The sequence below is a fragment of the Myodes glareolus genome, chromosome 5, assembly GCF_982192425.1.
Source record: "Myodes glareolus chromosome 5, mMyoGla1.1, whole genome shotgun sequence".
In the NCBI taxonomy this organism is placed as follows: domain Eukaryota; kingdom Metazoa; phylum Chordata; class Mammalia; order Rodentia; family Cricetidae; genus Myodes; species Myodes glareolus.
The window spans coordinates 29,587,699-29,605,156 of NC_142030.1; the positions used below are offsets into that span (position 1 = coordinate 29,587,699).

The following is a 17,458-nucleotide window of genomic DNA, read 5'->3' on the forward strand; positions in this document are numbered from 1 at the left end:
CAAATAGGGCATATTAAGTTTGTTCTTTATTAAAAGGGAACTCACGGATTACAGTGAGGAAATAGAAATGGGGTCCAACATCCGGACATCCAGGTGTGGGGCACAGGAAGAAGGGGGGCGAGTGGGCTTTTTGGTACCCAAAGCTACGCCCCCCAACCTGGTCCAGCTTCTCAAAGGCCATTGGCTGAAGGAGGTTCCCCATCACCTCCCCCTTTTGTCTAAATAAGAGAGTTCCAAGCCCAGTACAAAGCTATACAGAGATCAAGTATAAAAATTAGAATTACAACCAGCATAAACAATATTAATCAAGGAGCATATGCTAAATATTTCAATAATCATTCTATCCTAAGGAGTCTAAGTCTTGTATTAGAAATGGCTTGTCTAAACCATAAGAGGAAGGTAACTACAACTATCTAATCTTCAACCCCACTGATTCTTTTAAAGTCACACATCATTGTGAGGAGAAAGAACACTGTTCTAAAGATACTCAGATGCATTTGCTGAGCGAATAAACCTTTGGACACTTATTAGCAAAAGTAGGAGTTGTAAGTATATTAAGACGAGGACACTTTATAATTCTAGGAAGGAAATGAACCTATCATTGCATTTTCCACGGACAAAATTGTAGATCTATTCTCTAAATGATGTGTCAAATGGTCTACCACTCCAGTGAATTCTGTACCAAGTAGGGAAATGTCAAGTTGTGTATTTCGACTCCTCAGCTACCCAATCTCAGGGTACAGTCTGGCTCCTCTTTCCCCGCACAAACAAAAACAAATCCATTGAATCCCAAAATAACTCAAAGCTTTCGGGCCCCACCCACACGTCTGAGGAGACTGGATTATTCTGTCTGCTCCAGCACTGTACTTCCCACAGGGAGCTGATTAATCAGACTGGACAGGACCACACGGTCTCAGAAATTCCTCAGGAGCACCTTGATTGTTCCCAATTAGTAAGGCTAGCCACAGAAGCCCAGTGAATCAGACAGCTGCACAGTCCAGCCGAGGCCATTATCTCCCACTGGTTTGTGCCCCTCAAAGCACCAAATCAGAACTGGTTGCGCAGTACAATAGTTGCCCTGGATTACTTCTAATGAGGGCTTTAGAGAATCAAAGCAGTCGGGAAGCCCCAAGCACTATCAGTCACATTTAGAACTCACTGAACATTGTTTTGGAAACACTAGATCTAATTTCTCCAATACAGTTTTCTAGGCTAACGTGAACGCATCCGAAAGAGCAATACAGGTACGTACCTGGGCGTGACACAGACGGCCTACGGTAAAGTTCATCTGAGCACTAGCCTGGCTCCACAGTGAGCTGATGTAAGTAGATTGATTCTTTGATAGACTTGGTTTGGAGTTTGAACTGATATGCATGAGGCTAACTAACATCAGCCTATATCCTTCGTTCACTGGCTCACAACTGACTCCTGAGCCCAGGCCACAGTATCTTACAGAAAAAAACAGGTTCCTCTTCCTCCTTGGTGACATGCTATTCTCTAAACAGTGGGTTCCAGGATGACTGTTCATTGAACTCTTATAATGTTCCTAGCATGATACTCAACATTGTATATAAGTGTTCTGGATTAGGTTTGTCTGCTTTCTTTTGTAATGCTAGGAATTAAGTGTAAGGCTCACACATTGCAAGTGTTCTATCCCAGCCCTCGCCTCACTTTTCACACTCTGAGAAAAGGTTTCGCTGAGTTCCCAGGCTATCCAAAACCCACTTTGTATCCTAGATGGGTCTTGTGGTTCTCCTGCGTCAGCCTCCAAAATAACTGGAATTATAGGTCTGTACCACCATGTCTAGTTTGACTTAATTTTTCTATGGTAGACAAATACCATTAATGTCACTTTAAGGATGGGAAAACTGAACCTCCGAAATGAAAAACAACTTGCTCAATAACACAGATAATAAACGGTAGAGCTAAACTCCATACCAATAAGCCGAGTTTGGGCACTATTTAAATAAGAGATCACAAACACTTTTGTTGGGGACTGTGGACCCTCAGACCCTGAATTTCCTGTAAACAATTTGCTTGCAGCTGCTCTGGGCAAAACAACTTGTTTTCCTGTGTTTGCAGCTGCCCTGAGCACGAGACAGGGGAGTGGGTTCTGGTGACTGCAGCTGAAAAATCCCGAGAGCTGGGGTGTGGCCAGAGCACTATATAAGCTGCCCCTGAACACAATAAAGTGGGCATTTTCTGCATTCTTGTTTCAAGGATGACCGTGTCTCTGTCTCTGTGTGTTTGTGTGTTGCACTCTTCAGCCCCTTGCCCAGCTTGCGCCCAGTCCCGTAGAGTGAACCATACCGTAGTGTGTTGAGCAAACATTGTGCGCTACACTCTTCAATAAACAATCGGAGAGTAAATATATTTTTTACAAGCCTTACATTCTCTGTAAGGCTTGCAACCTCTCTACTCTACCTTCTGTAACTTAGAATTTTAAAAGTTAGCGCCCATGTTTTTATATAAAAATCAGAGGGTTCTAAAGACCTAGAAATACTCTCCTGTTCAGCACACATAGTTTATGTGTGTCCACAGTAGCAGCAACCTTTTGGGGATCTGTTAGAAGCTAGACTCTGCTTAATAGGCACCCAGAAATTTTATTTCACAGTCTTCGGTATTAACATCCAAAATGGTGCTCTGGATCCCTTGCTATTCACACATACCCACAGAAGATACTGATGAGGCCCCTGCAGCGTCTGGCTGCCAAGGCAGGTCTCACAGGCAGACCTGCATATACACTGAACAGTCCACCATGGCTATACACAGGCAGAAAAGGTATTTCAGTCAGGTAAAGGCCAGAGCCATGTGTGAAGGTCTCATTCCATTCTCACTGAGCTAAACTCTGATGAGATGTTAGATTCTGTGGGATGAATGATCACCATATCATAACATAATGCGATTTTTTAAAATCTAAAGAGAGACTGCAAGCATCAAAGAAATCACTTCCCAGAAGCCCATCCATTTATGACCCATTGCATGTATACTTGATTATATTTAGAGATAACAACCTGCCAAATAGAACTACACCATTTACAAGTTTCCTCTTCTCTAAGACTTCTGCCTTGACCTTTTAAAATAAAAGGTCACCTTCCTTGCAGACTACACATGAAAGAGGCAGTGGATCCTGACAACAGAATAGGTGCTGTTTTCCCCGACTTGGCATCCTGTGCATATGGCTTGGTACCAAGCAATTAGTGATGCCAGAGTGAACTTGACCCCCACCCACCCTCAAGTCACTCTCTAGAATATGAGAACAAAACCAACTGTGGCACAGGGGGCACTGTGGTTTCTTGATTAAAGGAAATCATATTTATAAGTGATGCACCCAATAGTGTCCCTCATCCTTCTCTATCCTCTGACATATTTTAATACTGAACACAATAGAACAACTGGGCTCTTGGCTGTTGTTTTACCCTGTGTAATGATTCTTTAAACTCTCAGTAGTTATTACTGTAGGTAAGAGAGGCACCACACAGTCATTCTGGAACCAGCTACAGTGCGAGGTGACTTTAATCTAGCTTGCAAATTTAGTGTAGTTCTGTACTACAGCTATTGCAACATTACAAAGCTGGTCATGTATAGCTTGCTTTTCAAAGGGCAGCTGCATCCTTAGAGGTGCAATACGCACTGAATCCTAGCAGCCTAGACTATGAGACTTCAAGTCAGGCTCTGTTTCACCTGTCAGCTTTCTGACTCAGTAAAGGGTCATGGACAAGTCTACTGTCTCCAAGCCGTGCTTTCCTTGACTAATACGGAAGGATGGCACTTGCTCCCTGAGTTTATCACAAAGGTAAAATGGACTCATATTCTGTAGACTCCTCGTAGGAACTCAGTATCTGAAGCTGTAATTAGTACTGCTGTTAATGTCCGCCTGCTGCCCTGAAGATGAAGAACATCTGGTTCCGAATGGAGAGCTGAACGGGAAAGTTGAACGATAAAATGACTAGAAACAATGAATGGCCTAAAGTGACATTTTGACAAGTAGATAACTTATTTGGTAGAAATCTACTTCAACATGGGGGTGTGAATTTGCCAAAGTGTGCACGTGTGCAAAATCTGGTTTCTTTGCTAAAAACTCCACCATAGCATTGCCATGACTGGAGCACAGAGCCAGACTGGGAAGTCTATCACCGAACAACTGTTGAGTTAAAATTAGAACGCTGCTGCCCAACGAAGGCAATGTCTCAATTTCCTTTCTCCTTTTTCTTCTTGTCACCCTCCTACATCAAACCTTCCTACCCATGCCAAGAATACACAGTTTAGAAAAGAGACCAGGCAAAAAAAAGCAAAGAATTTCAGGGGAAATAATCAAATACCAGAGCCACCCGATCATGAACACTGTACAACACCGCTATGCATAAGAAACCCTTATTAACTGTTCAATGCCATTTAAATATCTACACCTAATAGGCAAGTCATATATTCTTACTTCCACTTCACAGATCAGGAGTCAAGATGTACAGAAGAAAAAAAAAAGTACCTGTTCAAACCCTAACAGCTGGTAAACAGAAAGTCTGGATTTAAACACTACCCTCGTGATAACAAGAGTCTTTTTAATAACCCTTGTCATCTCGAAGATCTGTAACAGATGTGGGGTCCTATAAATACAGAGTAGGATTGGTTGTCTCAAGGGGCACATAGTAGTGGGAAAAGAAGAGAGAGCCACAACGACAACGTGGGAAACTGCTCTCCCAGGCTGAAATAAAAGTGGTGGGAAAAGTATCAAGGAGGAAGGTGAATGAGAAAGCCGGTTACTGAAGAGGCCATGTAAGGACAAGAAAGAGGGAAATGGGCAATGGAAGCATGAGGATAGGAAAGATCCTCCTGAGCTGAGGGAGAAGAGGGCTGTGCATGGCTGAGGCACGAGAGAAGTAGAGTAGAACTGCAGAGAAACTGGAGCTGACAGGAAAAGTCTCTTCAACCATGCTGTGGAGTTGTGGGGGAGTCTGGAAGCAAACTATGGGCTGGGAGAGCCTGTGGAGGCAGCTGCTGCCCCAGGACAGACTAGAAAAGAAAGAGAAATGAGAAGGTGTACTGAATGTCCTGAAGCACGTAGGCTGGTGAGGACGGCCAGGCAGACAAAGACACCAACCCTGCCCTGAAGCATACGAAAGGAAAGATGGCGCTTGAAAGGGCTCCAACAAGACAAAAATCACTCACATGCAAAACAGCAGCTTAAGGTCACCAACATCTAGGCCACCACCTGAATACAGGTACGCTGTCTGAGCCAGTAAGAAAAATAAGAGAAAGCTTCATAAGCAAAGGTCACCAACAGCGACCAACTGAATCCAAATGTAGACAGTCAAGACTCAACATTCTGCTTCAAGAACTCAACTAAGAGAGATAAGAAAATGAAAGTAACCAAAAAATTAAAAGCAAAAATAGTAAGTCTGATTGGCAGCTAAAGATATCAGACTGTGGGCTCCAGAGAAGGACGTTAAAAATTAAGAGATGGAGCTGGCCAGATGCCAGGCTGCCAAGAATGACAACCGGGTGGAAGGAGATAGCTCACTCCCACAGCTCCTCTCTAATCTACACATGCACGGTGGTACATACTCACAACAGGTCATGTAAACCAAATGTAAATTGAAGTGATAGTTTGTTAATGTTTAACCAATAAAGCTTGCCTGAAGATCAGAGCGTAAAGCTAAGCCACTGGAGGCCAGGGAGTGATGGCACACACCTTTAATCCCAGGACGCTGGAGACAGAGGCAGAGAAATCTTTGTGAGTTCAAGGCCATCCTGGGATACACAAGATTGAATCTGTGTAAAAGAGAAACAGAGTTCACACAGTGGTGATCCCAGCACTTGGGATCACAGGCCTTTAATCCCAGCACTAGGGAGGTGGAGACAGGAGTAATATGACTGGGCGGAGAGAGGAATATAAGGCCGGAAGAGACAGGAGATCATGCAGCCTGAGGTTTGGTGGAGACGGGTGCAGTCTGAGGATCACCCCTGCAGTCAGAGGACAAAGTCTTAGGAGACAGTCTGAAGACAGGATCGCCCCTTTGGTCTGAGGAGAGGTAAGTAGAGGTAAGAATACTCTAGTGGCTGGCCACACTGTCTCTCTGAACCTTCAGCTTTTACCCCCAATACCTGACTCCGGGTTTTATTTATTAATACCAATTAGAATCCATGCTACAATAAATGCAAATAAAAAGAGCTTTAAAAAATTAGGACTTGCAAAATGGTTGATTAGGCAAAGGCATTTACCAACAAGGCTGATGACCTGAGTTTAATGCTGGAATTAAACTGGTAGAAATAGATAACCAACTCCCAATATCTCCCAATATATATTCTCTCTCTCTCTCTATCTCTCTCTCTCTCTCTCTCTCTCTCTCTCTCTCTCTCTCTCTCACACACACACACACACACACACACACACACACCACTAATTGTACCTTTGAATTTTTTACGTTTAGAACAAAAAGAGAGCCATCACTGATAGCAGGCAGTGGCAGCCAAGCCGGGCTGTGCAGCAGACAGTGTGCTATATCTATATAAATGGATATCTATAAAAATGGAGGTCATGCTTGTATGATGAATTATATCATATGATGTATTACATTGATGCATCATAAATAAACATGAGGGTCATGGAATCCAAAGTACAACTCAGGGAACAATTGGACCTGCAAGAAGAGCCCTCTTGTTATCCTAAGAATTACTCCCATGATGGGCTACAAGTCATGGCTCAGCAATCAGAGGTTCTCCCCCAAGACTCGATGGAGATCACACATGCCACAGGTATGGAAGGGAAGAAGATGTCATCTCACTAGCACGAGAAGAGCTTCTATCTGAAGGACTCAGGCAAGTTCCCCGTAAGTCAAGGTTCACACTAAACATTACACCTCCTCCTGGAGAGGAAGGGGAGAGAAGGAAACAGGGAAAAGAAAAGAGAAAGTTATAAGGAAGGAAGGAAGAAAAGGGAGCATGGGTGAGAAAAATGGAAAAGAGGGAGGAGGTAGAGAAAAGAAGGAGGGAAGGAGTGAAGGGGAAGGACAGAGATAGGGAGGGAGGAGAGAAGGAAGGGAGGAGACAGGGAGAGATAGAGAGAAGGGGAGAGAAGGGGAAGAGAGGGAGTGGGAAGCCAGAGGGAGGGAAGGAAGGAGGAAGAAAGAGAGGTAGAGGAAGGGAGAAAGGGAGGAAGAGAGGGGAGGACAGAGGGAGGGAGGAAGAAGAAAGTCTACTACTTTTGCTGCCTACACAACAAAATTTAAATAAGAGTTTAGATTTTGATAAGGGTTGGCCCACCTCCACTTCCTAGCCTCTGCCTACCCAGAAACAGCCTCCGAAGATGCTAGTAAATGAAGACATAGGCCAGAAAACAGCATGCACATCTTAGACTAAGCAAACGGACTGGAGAAAGCAGAACAAGTATCGTACGATTCTACTCATATGAAGTACCTGGAATGTTCAAATCCACAGTGTGTGTGTGTGTGTGTGTGTGTGTGTATAAAGATTTGCAGCTACCAAGGGCTGAAGGGGAAGAAAATAGGGAGTTAGAGTTATTCCTAAAAGGTTATAAATTTCCCACGGAGTGATTAAAACTAGAAAACTGGTGGCAAATTGTGTACAATTGTAATTATATCATTATAATTATATGAACACCATTAAACAGCACAGTTGACATTTTTAAATAACACATTTATAAAAATGCATAGTGTACACCAAAACCCATTAAGATGTACAATTTGAACAGCTGAGTTGCACTACATGTAAATTATAACTCAGCAAAAGTGTGAAAAATATGGGCAACATGTACATAAAATATTGGTGAGAGAAAAACAGGGAATGCAGGCACCCAATCGCCAAGCAGATGAACCGTGGGGGCAAGGCATGCATCCGTTCTCCTTTCTAAGCTTTTCCAGCCTTCCCCAAATTCTCCTAATGAACTTTCTGACGCTGCGTTTGTAGACATGACCAGTACAGGGAGGTGGGCACTGGCTGTAGCTGGGTAGACCTCAGCTGCTGCAGTCTGGGTCCCTGTAGGTCTGTGTTTTAAGGACCCAAATGAGACTAATGATGAAACCAGGGACTCTGGAGGAGGACTGCTGGGACTCCTGCACTCCGAGTGCCTCCAGGACCTAATCACTCATCCTCATGTCCATGCGCTGCCACTGCTGTCCTTGGGCAGGGTGGGGGGCTGCGAGGAGATGTCCTGCCCTGGGTCAGTCTGGTCTTGGAAGCTCATCTGCACCTGGAGCCTCTAGCTTTGACTTCTTGCCATCAAGAAGTCAGTTTCTGGGCTGAACGTAAGAGTTTCCACAATGGCCAGGACGGTGACAATCTCTGCGGATGTGACAATGGCATGGGGCTCAGAATTCACATCATTGCAGCCTATGAAGTTCCGATTGGAGGAGGGAACGACTGTATTCTCTTCCCCCTTCTTAATGCCTTGTCTGTACCACCGGCTGATATAAGAGCCACGAGTCATTGGTCAAGACGATACCACCCACATCCCTCAGAATCTGTGAACAGCCATCCTGCTTAATGGTGGTGTGGATCTGTTCAGAGCCTGGTGTGATGGTGAACTGGGATTTGTACTTATGTCCATGGGCCAGTGTTTGCTAACCACAGCTGCTGACCATCCCAAGTTCCCAGAGCTTAAATTGTCACAACTGCCAATTAAACCCACTCTGATGTCACAGACGCCAGCTTCCTTCTCTGCCACAACGCCCCAGATGCCAGCTGTCTTCTCTGCTGCATTGCCCACTTCTACCACTGGGTAAGTCAAATCAGGGGTAAGGGCCCATCAATATGCGGCTCTAGCTCGCTGAGGTTAATTTCAATCACTTGGTCATACTGGCAATCAGGGTCAGACACGAAGTGATCTTCAAATTGTTCAGCTAGATTGGCATTGCCTGTTTGTTCAGCCAGTCTTGCTCAGTACTTGTACTTCCTGTGGTTGGATGGGAACACTGATGTGGTAGCCTCAATTTCTGCACCCAGATTGTTGCTATGCCAATACAGGAGGTGAAGCCAATACCAGGCCACGGTAGTCTACAACAGCAACTGAGTCACCTTTCATTATGAGATACCTGCCACTTTCAGGATCACATCTTTGGGTAAGGTCCAACCAGAAAGGGAGCCCATCAACTTCACACCAATCACCTTGGGATCCCAGCCATGACATTCATGGCATCAGCACCCCTCCTCCAATGCACCCCTCCCCAGGCCACCACCATTAGGGATGTGGGAGTCAGTGCCAATCAGATGAACTCCAGGGTGATCTGGTGAATTATTCTAGATCCAGGCCTCCAGAAGCCGATGCCATATTTGGCACCTGCAATTGTCAGGAAATGATACACTTCTTGATTTCTGACCTTGGCCTGATGCAGGTCTTTCTCACTGACAATCAGATAATCACAGTGTATGTTTGATGGCACGGCCACCTTGGACAGGCCACTGCTAATGAATTGTAGCATAGCCAAAAGGGCTGTTTGATCCTCAGTGGCCACCTCCTTGGGCCATAGATGCAGTACATCTTTCCTGGCCAATCTCCTGGTTGGCTGGGTCATCCAGGCGTCCATACACAATCTTCTCTGAGAGTCGGAGGTTGGTTCAGCCCTTTGTAGACAATGTTAATGTTCTTCTCTATCAGATAACAATGGATGTACTCCCTGGGCTTAAAGTGACTCACAGCCACCTTGGCCCACTGGCACAGGACAGAGGCCACACGGTACTGCCAAACAATCAGGGCCTTCTTAGCCAGATCCTCAGTAGACTGTAAGGTGCCATTATGTGCACTGACAAAGATGAAGTCACATCACTTTTAATATTTTTAAATTGTTAAGAAAAAAGAATATTTCATGACACAGAAATTATTTAACTCAAATTCCAGGGTTAGTAATAAAGTTTTATTGGAACACAGCTACTCCTATTCACTTGCATGTACCTATGTCTATTTTTATGTAGTCGCTTACAAAAAAAAAATCGTGACTGATCCTCTGCTAGGGGATAAAATCAAAGCATAGCATTTGTTAGCTAGGGTTAATCCATGGTATGTGAACACTCCCAAATAATTAGGCCTTCACTGATATTTATTGAGGAACTAAAACCAACATTTCTAGCACACTCTCCATAGCAAGCTGCCTGGAAAGCCAGGAAAGCCAGGCCATAACCTCTACTGTCACTGTTCGGGGAAGTCAGGATTTGGTTAGTGACTGAGCACTTCCTCATTAGTGCCTCTGCTTCCAAACAAATACTCTATTCTCCCCCAGACCAACCATGTAAGACCCCTCACTTCTAGTGAGCTCACCTCCTCCTTCAGGACAGTGACCACCAATGAGAACGTGAAGCTGAAACCTTCTGACGTACGCAGCTTTCCCTCTGCTCCGCCTGCTCGAGTCTACGCCAAACGGCGGAGATGTTGGTAGGAGCTCTTCCTGTAGCACATCCTTGATAAACACCATCTGCTCGCTTTCCTTTGGGCAGTCTTTGTTTCCTTTCAGTTGACCTGGAAATTTCTTGGTCCCTAGAGACCTGCACTGCCTGTTGCCATGGACTCAGCCTGAAACTGCAGGTAGTACCCAGAGAGGTCCCTTGTGCTGTGCTGTCACAGAGTGCCAAGGCTGCGGTGGTATGCTGAAGAGTGTGTGGGTGACTTCTACTCTCACACCGAGTTCCTGGCTGTAGATTCTTTATTTCCTAGAACTGGGCTTTGTTATCGGTCCCCATTTGTTTGGAGAAATTAGTCCATCCCTTTCCATGCTTCTGTCTGCTTTCGTCCTGTGTTGTGCTATCTCTAAGTATTGTTTCCCATAAAGAGAACCACGGGGCACATCCCCTGCGTTGGTTGAAAGTGTTATTTAACCCAGAATCACAGTCTGGGAGTTTTATAGTTCTTACCAAATTCGTGCTAGCAAGGGGAAACTTTATGTGGGTCATAAAAAAAGAAAAGAGAATGTTCTCTTCCTTCCCGCTTCTACATTTATCCTGAGATACTGGCTCTAGATCAGAGAGGGCAAGTCTTCTGGTTTTCCTGTAGGAGGGCCAGGGCCTGTCAGATTGCCCTTTGCAGAGACCAGGCAGAAGTTTGGAGGTGTGAGACACAGGACACAGAATGCACATACATCACTTTCACCAGACACGACCATCAGACATGGGTTACTTAAGCCTGACCCTTCTCTTCCTCTAGAAGAAAGGGAAAAAAAGGAAATATTTCTTTCGCGTCCTTCCATAAGAACCTCACTTCACAGGCCTATCCCACATAAGTTTCCCAAAACCATCTTCTGGAGACTCTCTAGAAAGTACCTGGTTGTGAGAAAATGGTTTATTTGCACTTTGGTGGGGCCAAGGGGAGGAATACAGTCTCTCAGACCTAATCTTATTCACATGGAGAAGCCTCCAAACAAAATTCTGATTTAAAATTGCTTTCCTAAAAAATAATTTGGCCCAATCTAAGAAAAAATTTGAAAATCTAAACATAAGCTGATGTCTCCAGGAACCCCTCCTCTTCCTTTTCCTACTGCTGCTTCCCTGTGTCCTGCTCTCTCCGCCCTCCTTATCCTCCAGTCTCCCTTGTGCACTTCTACCCACTGTATTTTCCCTCCGTTTCCCATCCACATTTCCACACCTCGAAAATGCCAACTGCTATTCAAAGATCCATCCCCTCTGTCTTAGGGTTTCTATCGCTGGAACAAATCACCATGGGCAAAAGCAACCTGGAGGCAAAGTGGTTTCTTTCACTTTACAGCTATTATTAAGTCCATCACGGAGAAGGTAGGAACTGTGGCAGCAGCACGGAAACAGGGGCAGAGGTCACAGAGGTGCTGCTTCCTAGGCTGTTTCCTGTGGCTTGCTCGGCCTGCTGTCTAGACTATCCAGGCCCACCTGCACAGGGTGCCACCACACACCATGGGCTGGGTCCTCCCACATCAATTATTAATCAGGGAAATGTCCTACAGGTTTTCCCACATACCTATCAGGTGGGGGCGGGGCATTTTCTTGATTGATCTATACAAATGACCCTAGCTACTGTCAAGTAAACAAACAAAAAACAAAACAAAACAAAAACCTAACCAGAACACCAACCATGAGCCAGATATTCAGCAAACTATAGAATTTAAACCTTAGACTTAAGCTGCGTGCAAAGCTATAATTAAGGATTTCCTAAATCCAGACAAGACTTCTATTTCTAGAAGAATTTAAGAGTTATTTTGAGTGCATATGACCTGGGTTACCAGACTTTATCAACTTAAACACATGTTAGATGGAATGTAAATCTTCAACAGTTCTATTCCTCAAAAGTATCTATAAGATCTGTGTTTCTATAATAAATGAGGGTTAAAGAGAGAAAATCCTAAAAGTAAGATAAAGCATTCTAAAATCCATACCCAAACATCTCCGATAAATGTAGATCATACCATTAAAATCATATACTTGGTAAAAAGTAAAACTTTAAGATATTTCTAGTATAGACTAGAAAACAACCTTTTCGTGCTTTTTTTAAAAAAAATGTTACTACATTGTGTGTGCATGCATGAATATGCGTGTGGCACACATGTGTACCTGCAAGCATGAGTGCACACAGGTACATGGCATGGCAAGGGGATGATGGTCAGAGCACAACATGCAAGAGTGGATTTTCTCCCTCCCAGTAGATTTCAAGGATTGAATACAGGTCATCCAGCTTGGCAGCAGACACCTTTATCCAATGAGCCATGGAAAACAACTTGTAACATTAAGAAAAAGACACTAATAGTGAGCTCTTTCACCTTATCCAAAGATATTCCCACAAGCGCTTACAGTCACACAGTCTACTCTCCCAGGTACATACCAGCTATCTCCTAAGAATGGCTATTTGGAAGGCCCATAGATAGGTTCAAGGATTTCATCTCAAACCCTATATTCTACTGCTACAGACATATATAGTAAACTATTACAAGGGACTCTGATACCATATGCAGCTCTAAACTGGGTGTGCCAACACATACCTGTAATCCCAGCACTTGGAAGGATGAAGGAGGAGAATTGCTATGAGTTCGAGGAAAGGGGCTATGTAGAAAGTATCAGGCCAGCAAGAATACTGCATGAACTTTTACTGGAGCAATGTTGTAAGCAGTGACTGCTCATTTATTTCCCGGTTGCCCAGACAGGAATAATCACACAGAAACCATACTAATTACAACACTGTTTGGCCAATAACTTATGCCTATTTCTAGCTAACTCTTATATCTTAAATTAACCCATTTCTATTAACCTGTGTATTGCCATGAGGCTGTGGCCTACTGGTATCTTTCTCCTTCGGCAGCTACATAGTGTCTCTTTGACTCAGCCTACTTTCTATTTCTCTGTTCAGATTTCCTGCCTGGCTTTACTCTACTAAGTCATTGGCAGAAACAGCTTCTTTCACAACCAATGGTAATAAAGTATATTCATAGCACACAAAAGGAAATCCCACATCACAATATGAACTGTAAAAACCAAAGCAATGATTTCTCCCAAGTCTAGCTTGATAACGTAATGAGTTCAATGAACTTACTTACAGGAGCATAGTAAGGATCTACTTATGAGTGTGGGTGACCATGGCTTTTGTGGCCAAGAAGCTTGATCCTGTTGACCTCAGACTAACATTCCATGCAAATTAGGAATAATATTCTAAGACACAGAGAGACTTGTTCTATGAAGTGCTATGGCTGAACGTGAGCTCCAAAATGAGAGCATCCTTGCTTAGCTGGGTAATGAACAGGGCAATCCCAGTGCTGATACTCCTGCAAAGAGCTCTGTCCTTAGGAAACCCATCGCTGACTCTGGCAGAAGTTACCAATGACTCCCTGCACCCTAGGAGAGCTCCAGGTCCATCTCAAGCCCTCAGCACAAGTGGACACGTGCACTGCTTTCAGCTTCCTCTTGGCTGACCACAGTGGCAGGTCTGTCGTTCCCTGACTGCAGGAAAGAATAAACACGGTCTTACAGAAACTCTTGACTTTCTAGTTTATCCTCATGACCTGTGAAATTTGTTCCCTTGGCCTCAGCTAAGCAATTGATGTTTCCAGTTCTGAAGTTACTTACAAGGACTAGTAATTATTCCCATTTTTGTCACTAAGGTCATGATTTCAGTCATTATGTTCTACCCAGGGTCTCAAGTGCTTACGCACAGCTACTCTCCCATTAATGACTCCGTCGTGACATAATAATAAAAAGGTCAAGAAGACCTCACAATACAGTCGAATCTGGTGCAAGTGGATATAAGGTTGGAGGTAAAAGCATGGATATCTAGTCTTTCCTGGATGATAAAAATAGAGGAGCACATGCATGAAGACAAAAAGGAACAATGTCAGACAAAACCCTGGCCTAAGAACCCTGGGCAACCAGCTATGAAAGTCAGGATTTGGTTAGTAACTGATAATTTTTCCCTATTTTTTTTTCTATCTGAACTTCCAACTTCCAACCATGGCCAACCAAAGAAAGCCAAATATTCATCCCAAACTAATCACCAGATAGCTCTCATTTTCAGTTAGCTCTGCAGCTTCCTCCATGGAGTCAAGGTACAAGCCCCCTTTTGTCACCAGGAGGCTTTCTCACGCCATGCCAAACCCTGGGAATCTCTGTCAAACACATTTCAGTGACCACACTCCTATGTACACGTAAATGCACATGTAAAAACAGCAGGGTCATGCTGCTTTTCTACATCTTTTCTCATGTAGTATTCACAACAGACCAGGAAACTAAAGCTAAGAAATCTGAGGAAGGGTGCCTAGAGACCAACACTATCTGTCAGACTTTGTATCTGTGCTATTACTACATCCACAGTTCTACATATATCCTTACTTGATTAGCCACACATGTTAACAGCTCAAGCATGACAGCCTGCAATGAAGAATAGCAATTACTCATCATTATTTAGGAACTGAAAATTAAATCTTAATATCTGCTCAGTCCATTATCAATAATGTCAGTTCCAGTTAGAGTCATGTATTGTGTTTTGATAAATACAGAACATAAATTCTTCTTCGTGTCTCAATTAATTGTAGTTTTTAAATTAACCTGGTATGAGCAATTGTCTCCCAAATTATTTAAAATAATCACTAATTTTCTATAATAGTCTATTTTCATATCAAGCCAACATTTCAACAGCATTTTACAGGCTAATAGTTATTACATTTTAGTCAATGATCCCATAGAATTTCATGAAAGTCAGGCTAAAATTAGTGAAAATATCTAGACATAGAACTAATATTTGAAGGTCTTTTAAGAACTAGGTTCAGTAACTTGCAGTTTGAATATATAGTCAACTTCTATCAACTAACAGATAAAAAATTTAAAGAGCACATGTAAATCCCATGAAATCCAAATGTCCATGTCCATAAGTTTATTTAGTTCCCTCCGGGTTTGGATGAATAATTTCTTAAATTTGAGTATAGGTTCTAATATCAAAGGACCTAAGCAGGGGTTGGGCACTGGAGCAAGTTTAAGAGATACAGCAGGAGGAAAATATTGGCAGTAGTTAGTAGAGAAGGGGAAATTTTTATTGTCTATGGCTTTACACACTCCTTCAAAAAACTGTATTGAATTTCACTTTTGAACCACGATATAGGCCTTGCAGACACAGCAGTGAACAAGACAGGCATGAATCCTGTTGTGGACAGGCTTACAGATTGGTCAATGGAAGAAATACAACGAAGAAATGCTAGTGTTACAGGAGTATCAGTAGGGAGACATCCATTGCAGGTGCTACCTAAGGCAGCTTTTTAGAACGGGTTTCCAAAGGCCTCTACCCCATGTTATTCACACCATATGGAACTCCCTCCCCTTCAGCATGGGCTAAATCTATTTACTTGTTTCTGTTGAGCAACTATTAGTGCATTATTAAAAACCCTGGCTTCTATATTGCTTATACTTCCTCTTTCTCACTTGCTCTAAAGGAAGCTAGCTACCATGCTGAAAATTGACCTAAACAGGCCTAAATGCAAGGACTAAAAGAAGTCTCTAGTTGACAGTCTAAAATGAACTGAAGTTCTCAGTCCAAAAGCCCTCAAGGAACTGAATACCCTCAGGACAAGGTTTGAAGATGTCCCATTCAAGCCTTCAGAAGACACGAGAGCTCTGGGTGGCATAACCATATGTTAGAGACACTGAGCTACAGGAACCAGACTCCTGACCCACAAAACATGAGACAGTAAGTACCATTGTTTAAAGCACCTAAGCTCAAGAGAACTTTCTTCTACAACATTACAGATAAGCGGAGTTGTAATGTATGCCCATTACATTAAGTGGGCATAAGGAAATGCCCACTTAATGCTCACAAGCTTCTCCGGCTTCTCAAAAGGGAAATAGTTTGTAGAGCATTTACTAACAGACCTAGGTGCTCTGGAAACAGCAACACCAGCGTGAGGCACGGTAATAACCCCTCCGAATAGGCAAAGCTGAACTGGTCCCAAATTTGCAACAGAACACACATCAGTAGGATGAAAGAAAAAGTCCATCTCTTGGCAACGTGTTCAAAGTAGGACTGGAGAGCTGGCTCAGTGGTTAAGAGCACATACTGTTCTTCCAGAGGACCCAAGTTTGATTCTCAGTGCCCACATGACATCTCACAACTGTCTCCAACTCCAGCTCCAGGTGATCTGATACCCCTGACCTCCTACACACACACACATACATACATACCCCACACCACACACACACACACACACACACACACACACACACACACACACTTTTTTTTAAAGAAAGAAAGGATGTGGGACAGAGTAGAACAATCTAATAGAGATTGGATGGCAAACAGATAAAGTGAACAATAAAGTCAAAATTAACAAGAAGCTATTTCTATAATTCAACTCAGGAGAACCAACTGGCCTTACTTTTTCAAGAACAAATGCATCTATGGTTACAGTGGCTCTTGCATGCTCTCACATCAAATGTCTTAACATCTTGGACTCTAAGTGAACTTTTCGCTGTAAATTTCTCCCATTAGAGTCCTGGGTCAATGTTGACTGGCAATGTCAATCCAGTAACTGACATACTTACTGGGTCGTTACTGACTAATATAATGGCTTCTCACAGTATGAATTCAACACATATTACAAGTTATTAATATATCTCAGCTTTTGTGAGAGAAATATGCACAAAAAATGAAAAAAGGAAAGAATGCATACAAACAGAGTCAATGAAAATTATCAGCTGGAGTACTCTAAAGCTTTAGATTTCTTTGGCACATTTGTTAACGCATAGGAATGTCTGCACAATGTCTACAATGTAAAGCAAGAACTATCAGAGACAATCAACTCCAAGATAGATCATGTGGGACATACGCCGTTTACTTTATAATTATAGACTCTTGAGAAGCCTGTCATAGGCTTCCACGCTTAGTCTGATTTACAATAGATACCATCTCACTTACCAATTTGTAAACTTGAGAAATGAATTCTGAGGTGCCTTGTGGAAACTTTGAAGTACAAATTAAGAGATCAACACCTGCAGAGCAACATTATGCAAACAGTCTCAA

General features: G+C 43.2%; 1 protein-coding gene and 1 pseudogene across 11 annotated transcripts in view; both read right to left on the reverse strand.

Moving 5' to 3' along the window:
• Erc2 (ELKS/RAB6-interacting/CAST family member 2) overlaps nt 1–17,458 on the reverse strand; it is a 919,008-nt gene that overhangs the window by 808,935 nt on the left and 92,615 nt on the right. The gene's annotated exons all lie outside the window — the stretch shown is intronic.
• On the reverse strand, nt 8,108–9,747 carry LOC125391655 (aconitate hydratase, mitochondrial pseudogene; annotated as a pseudogene).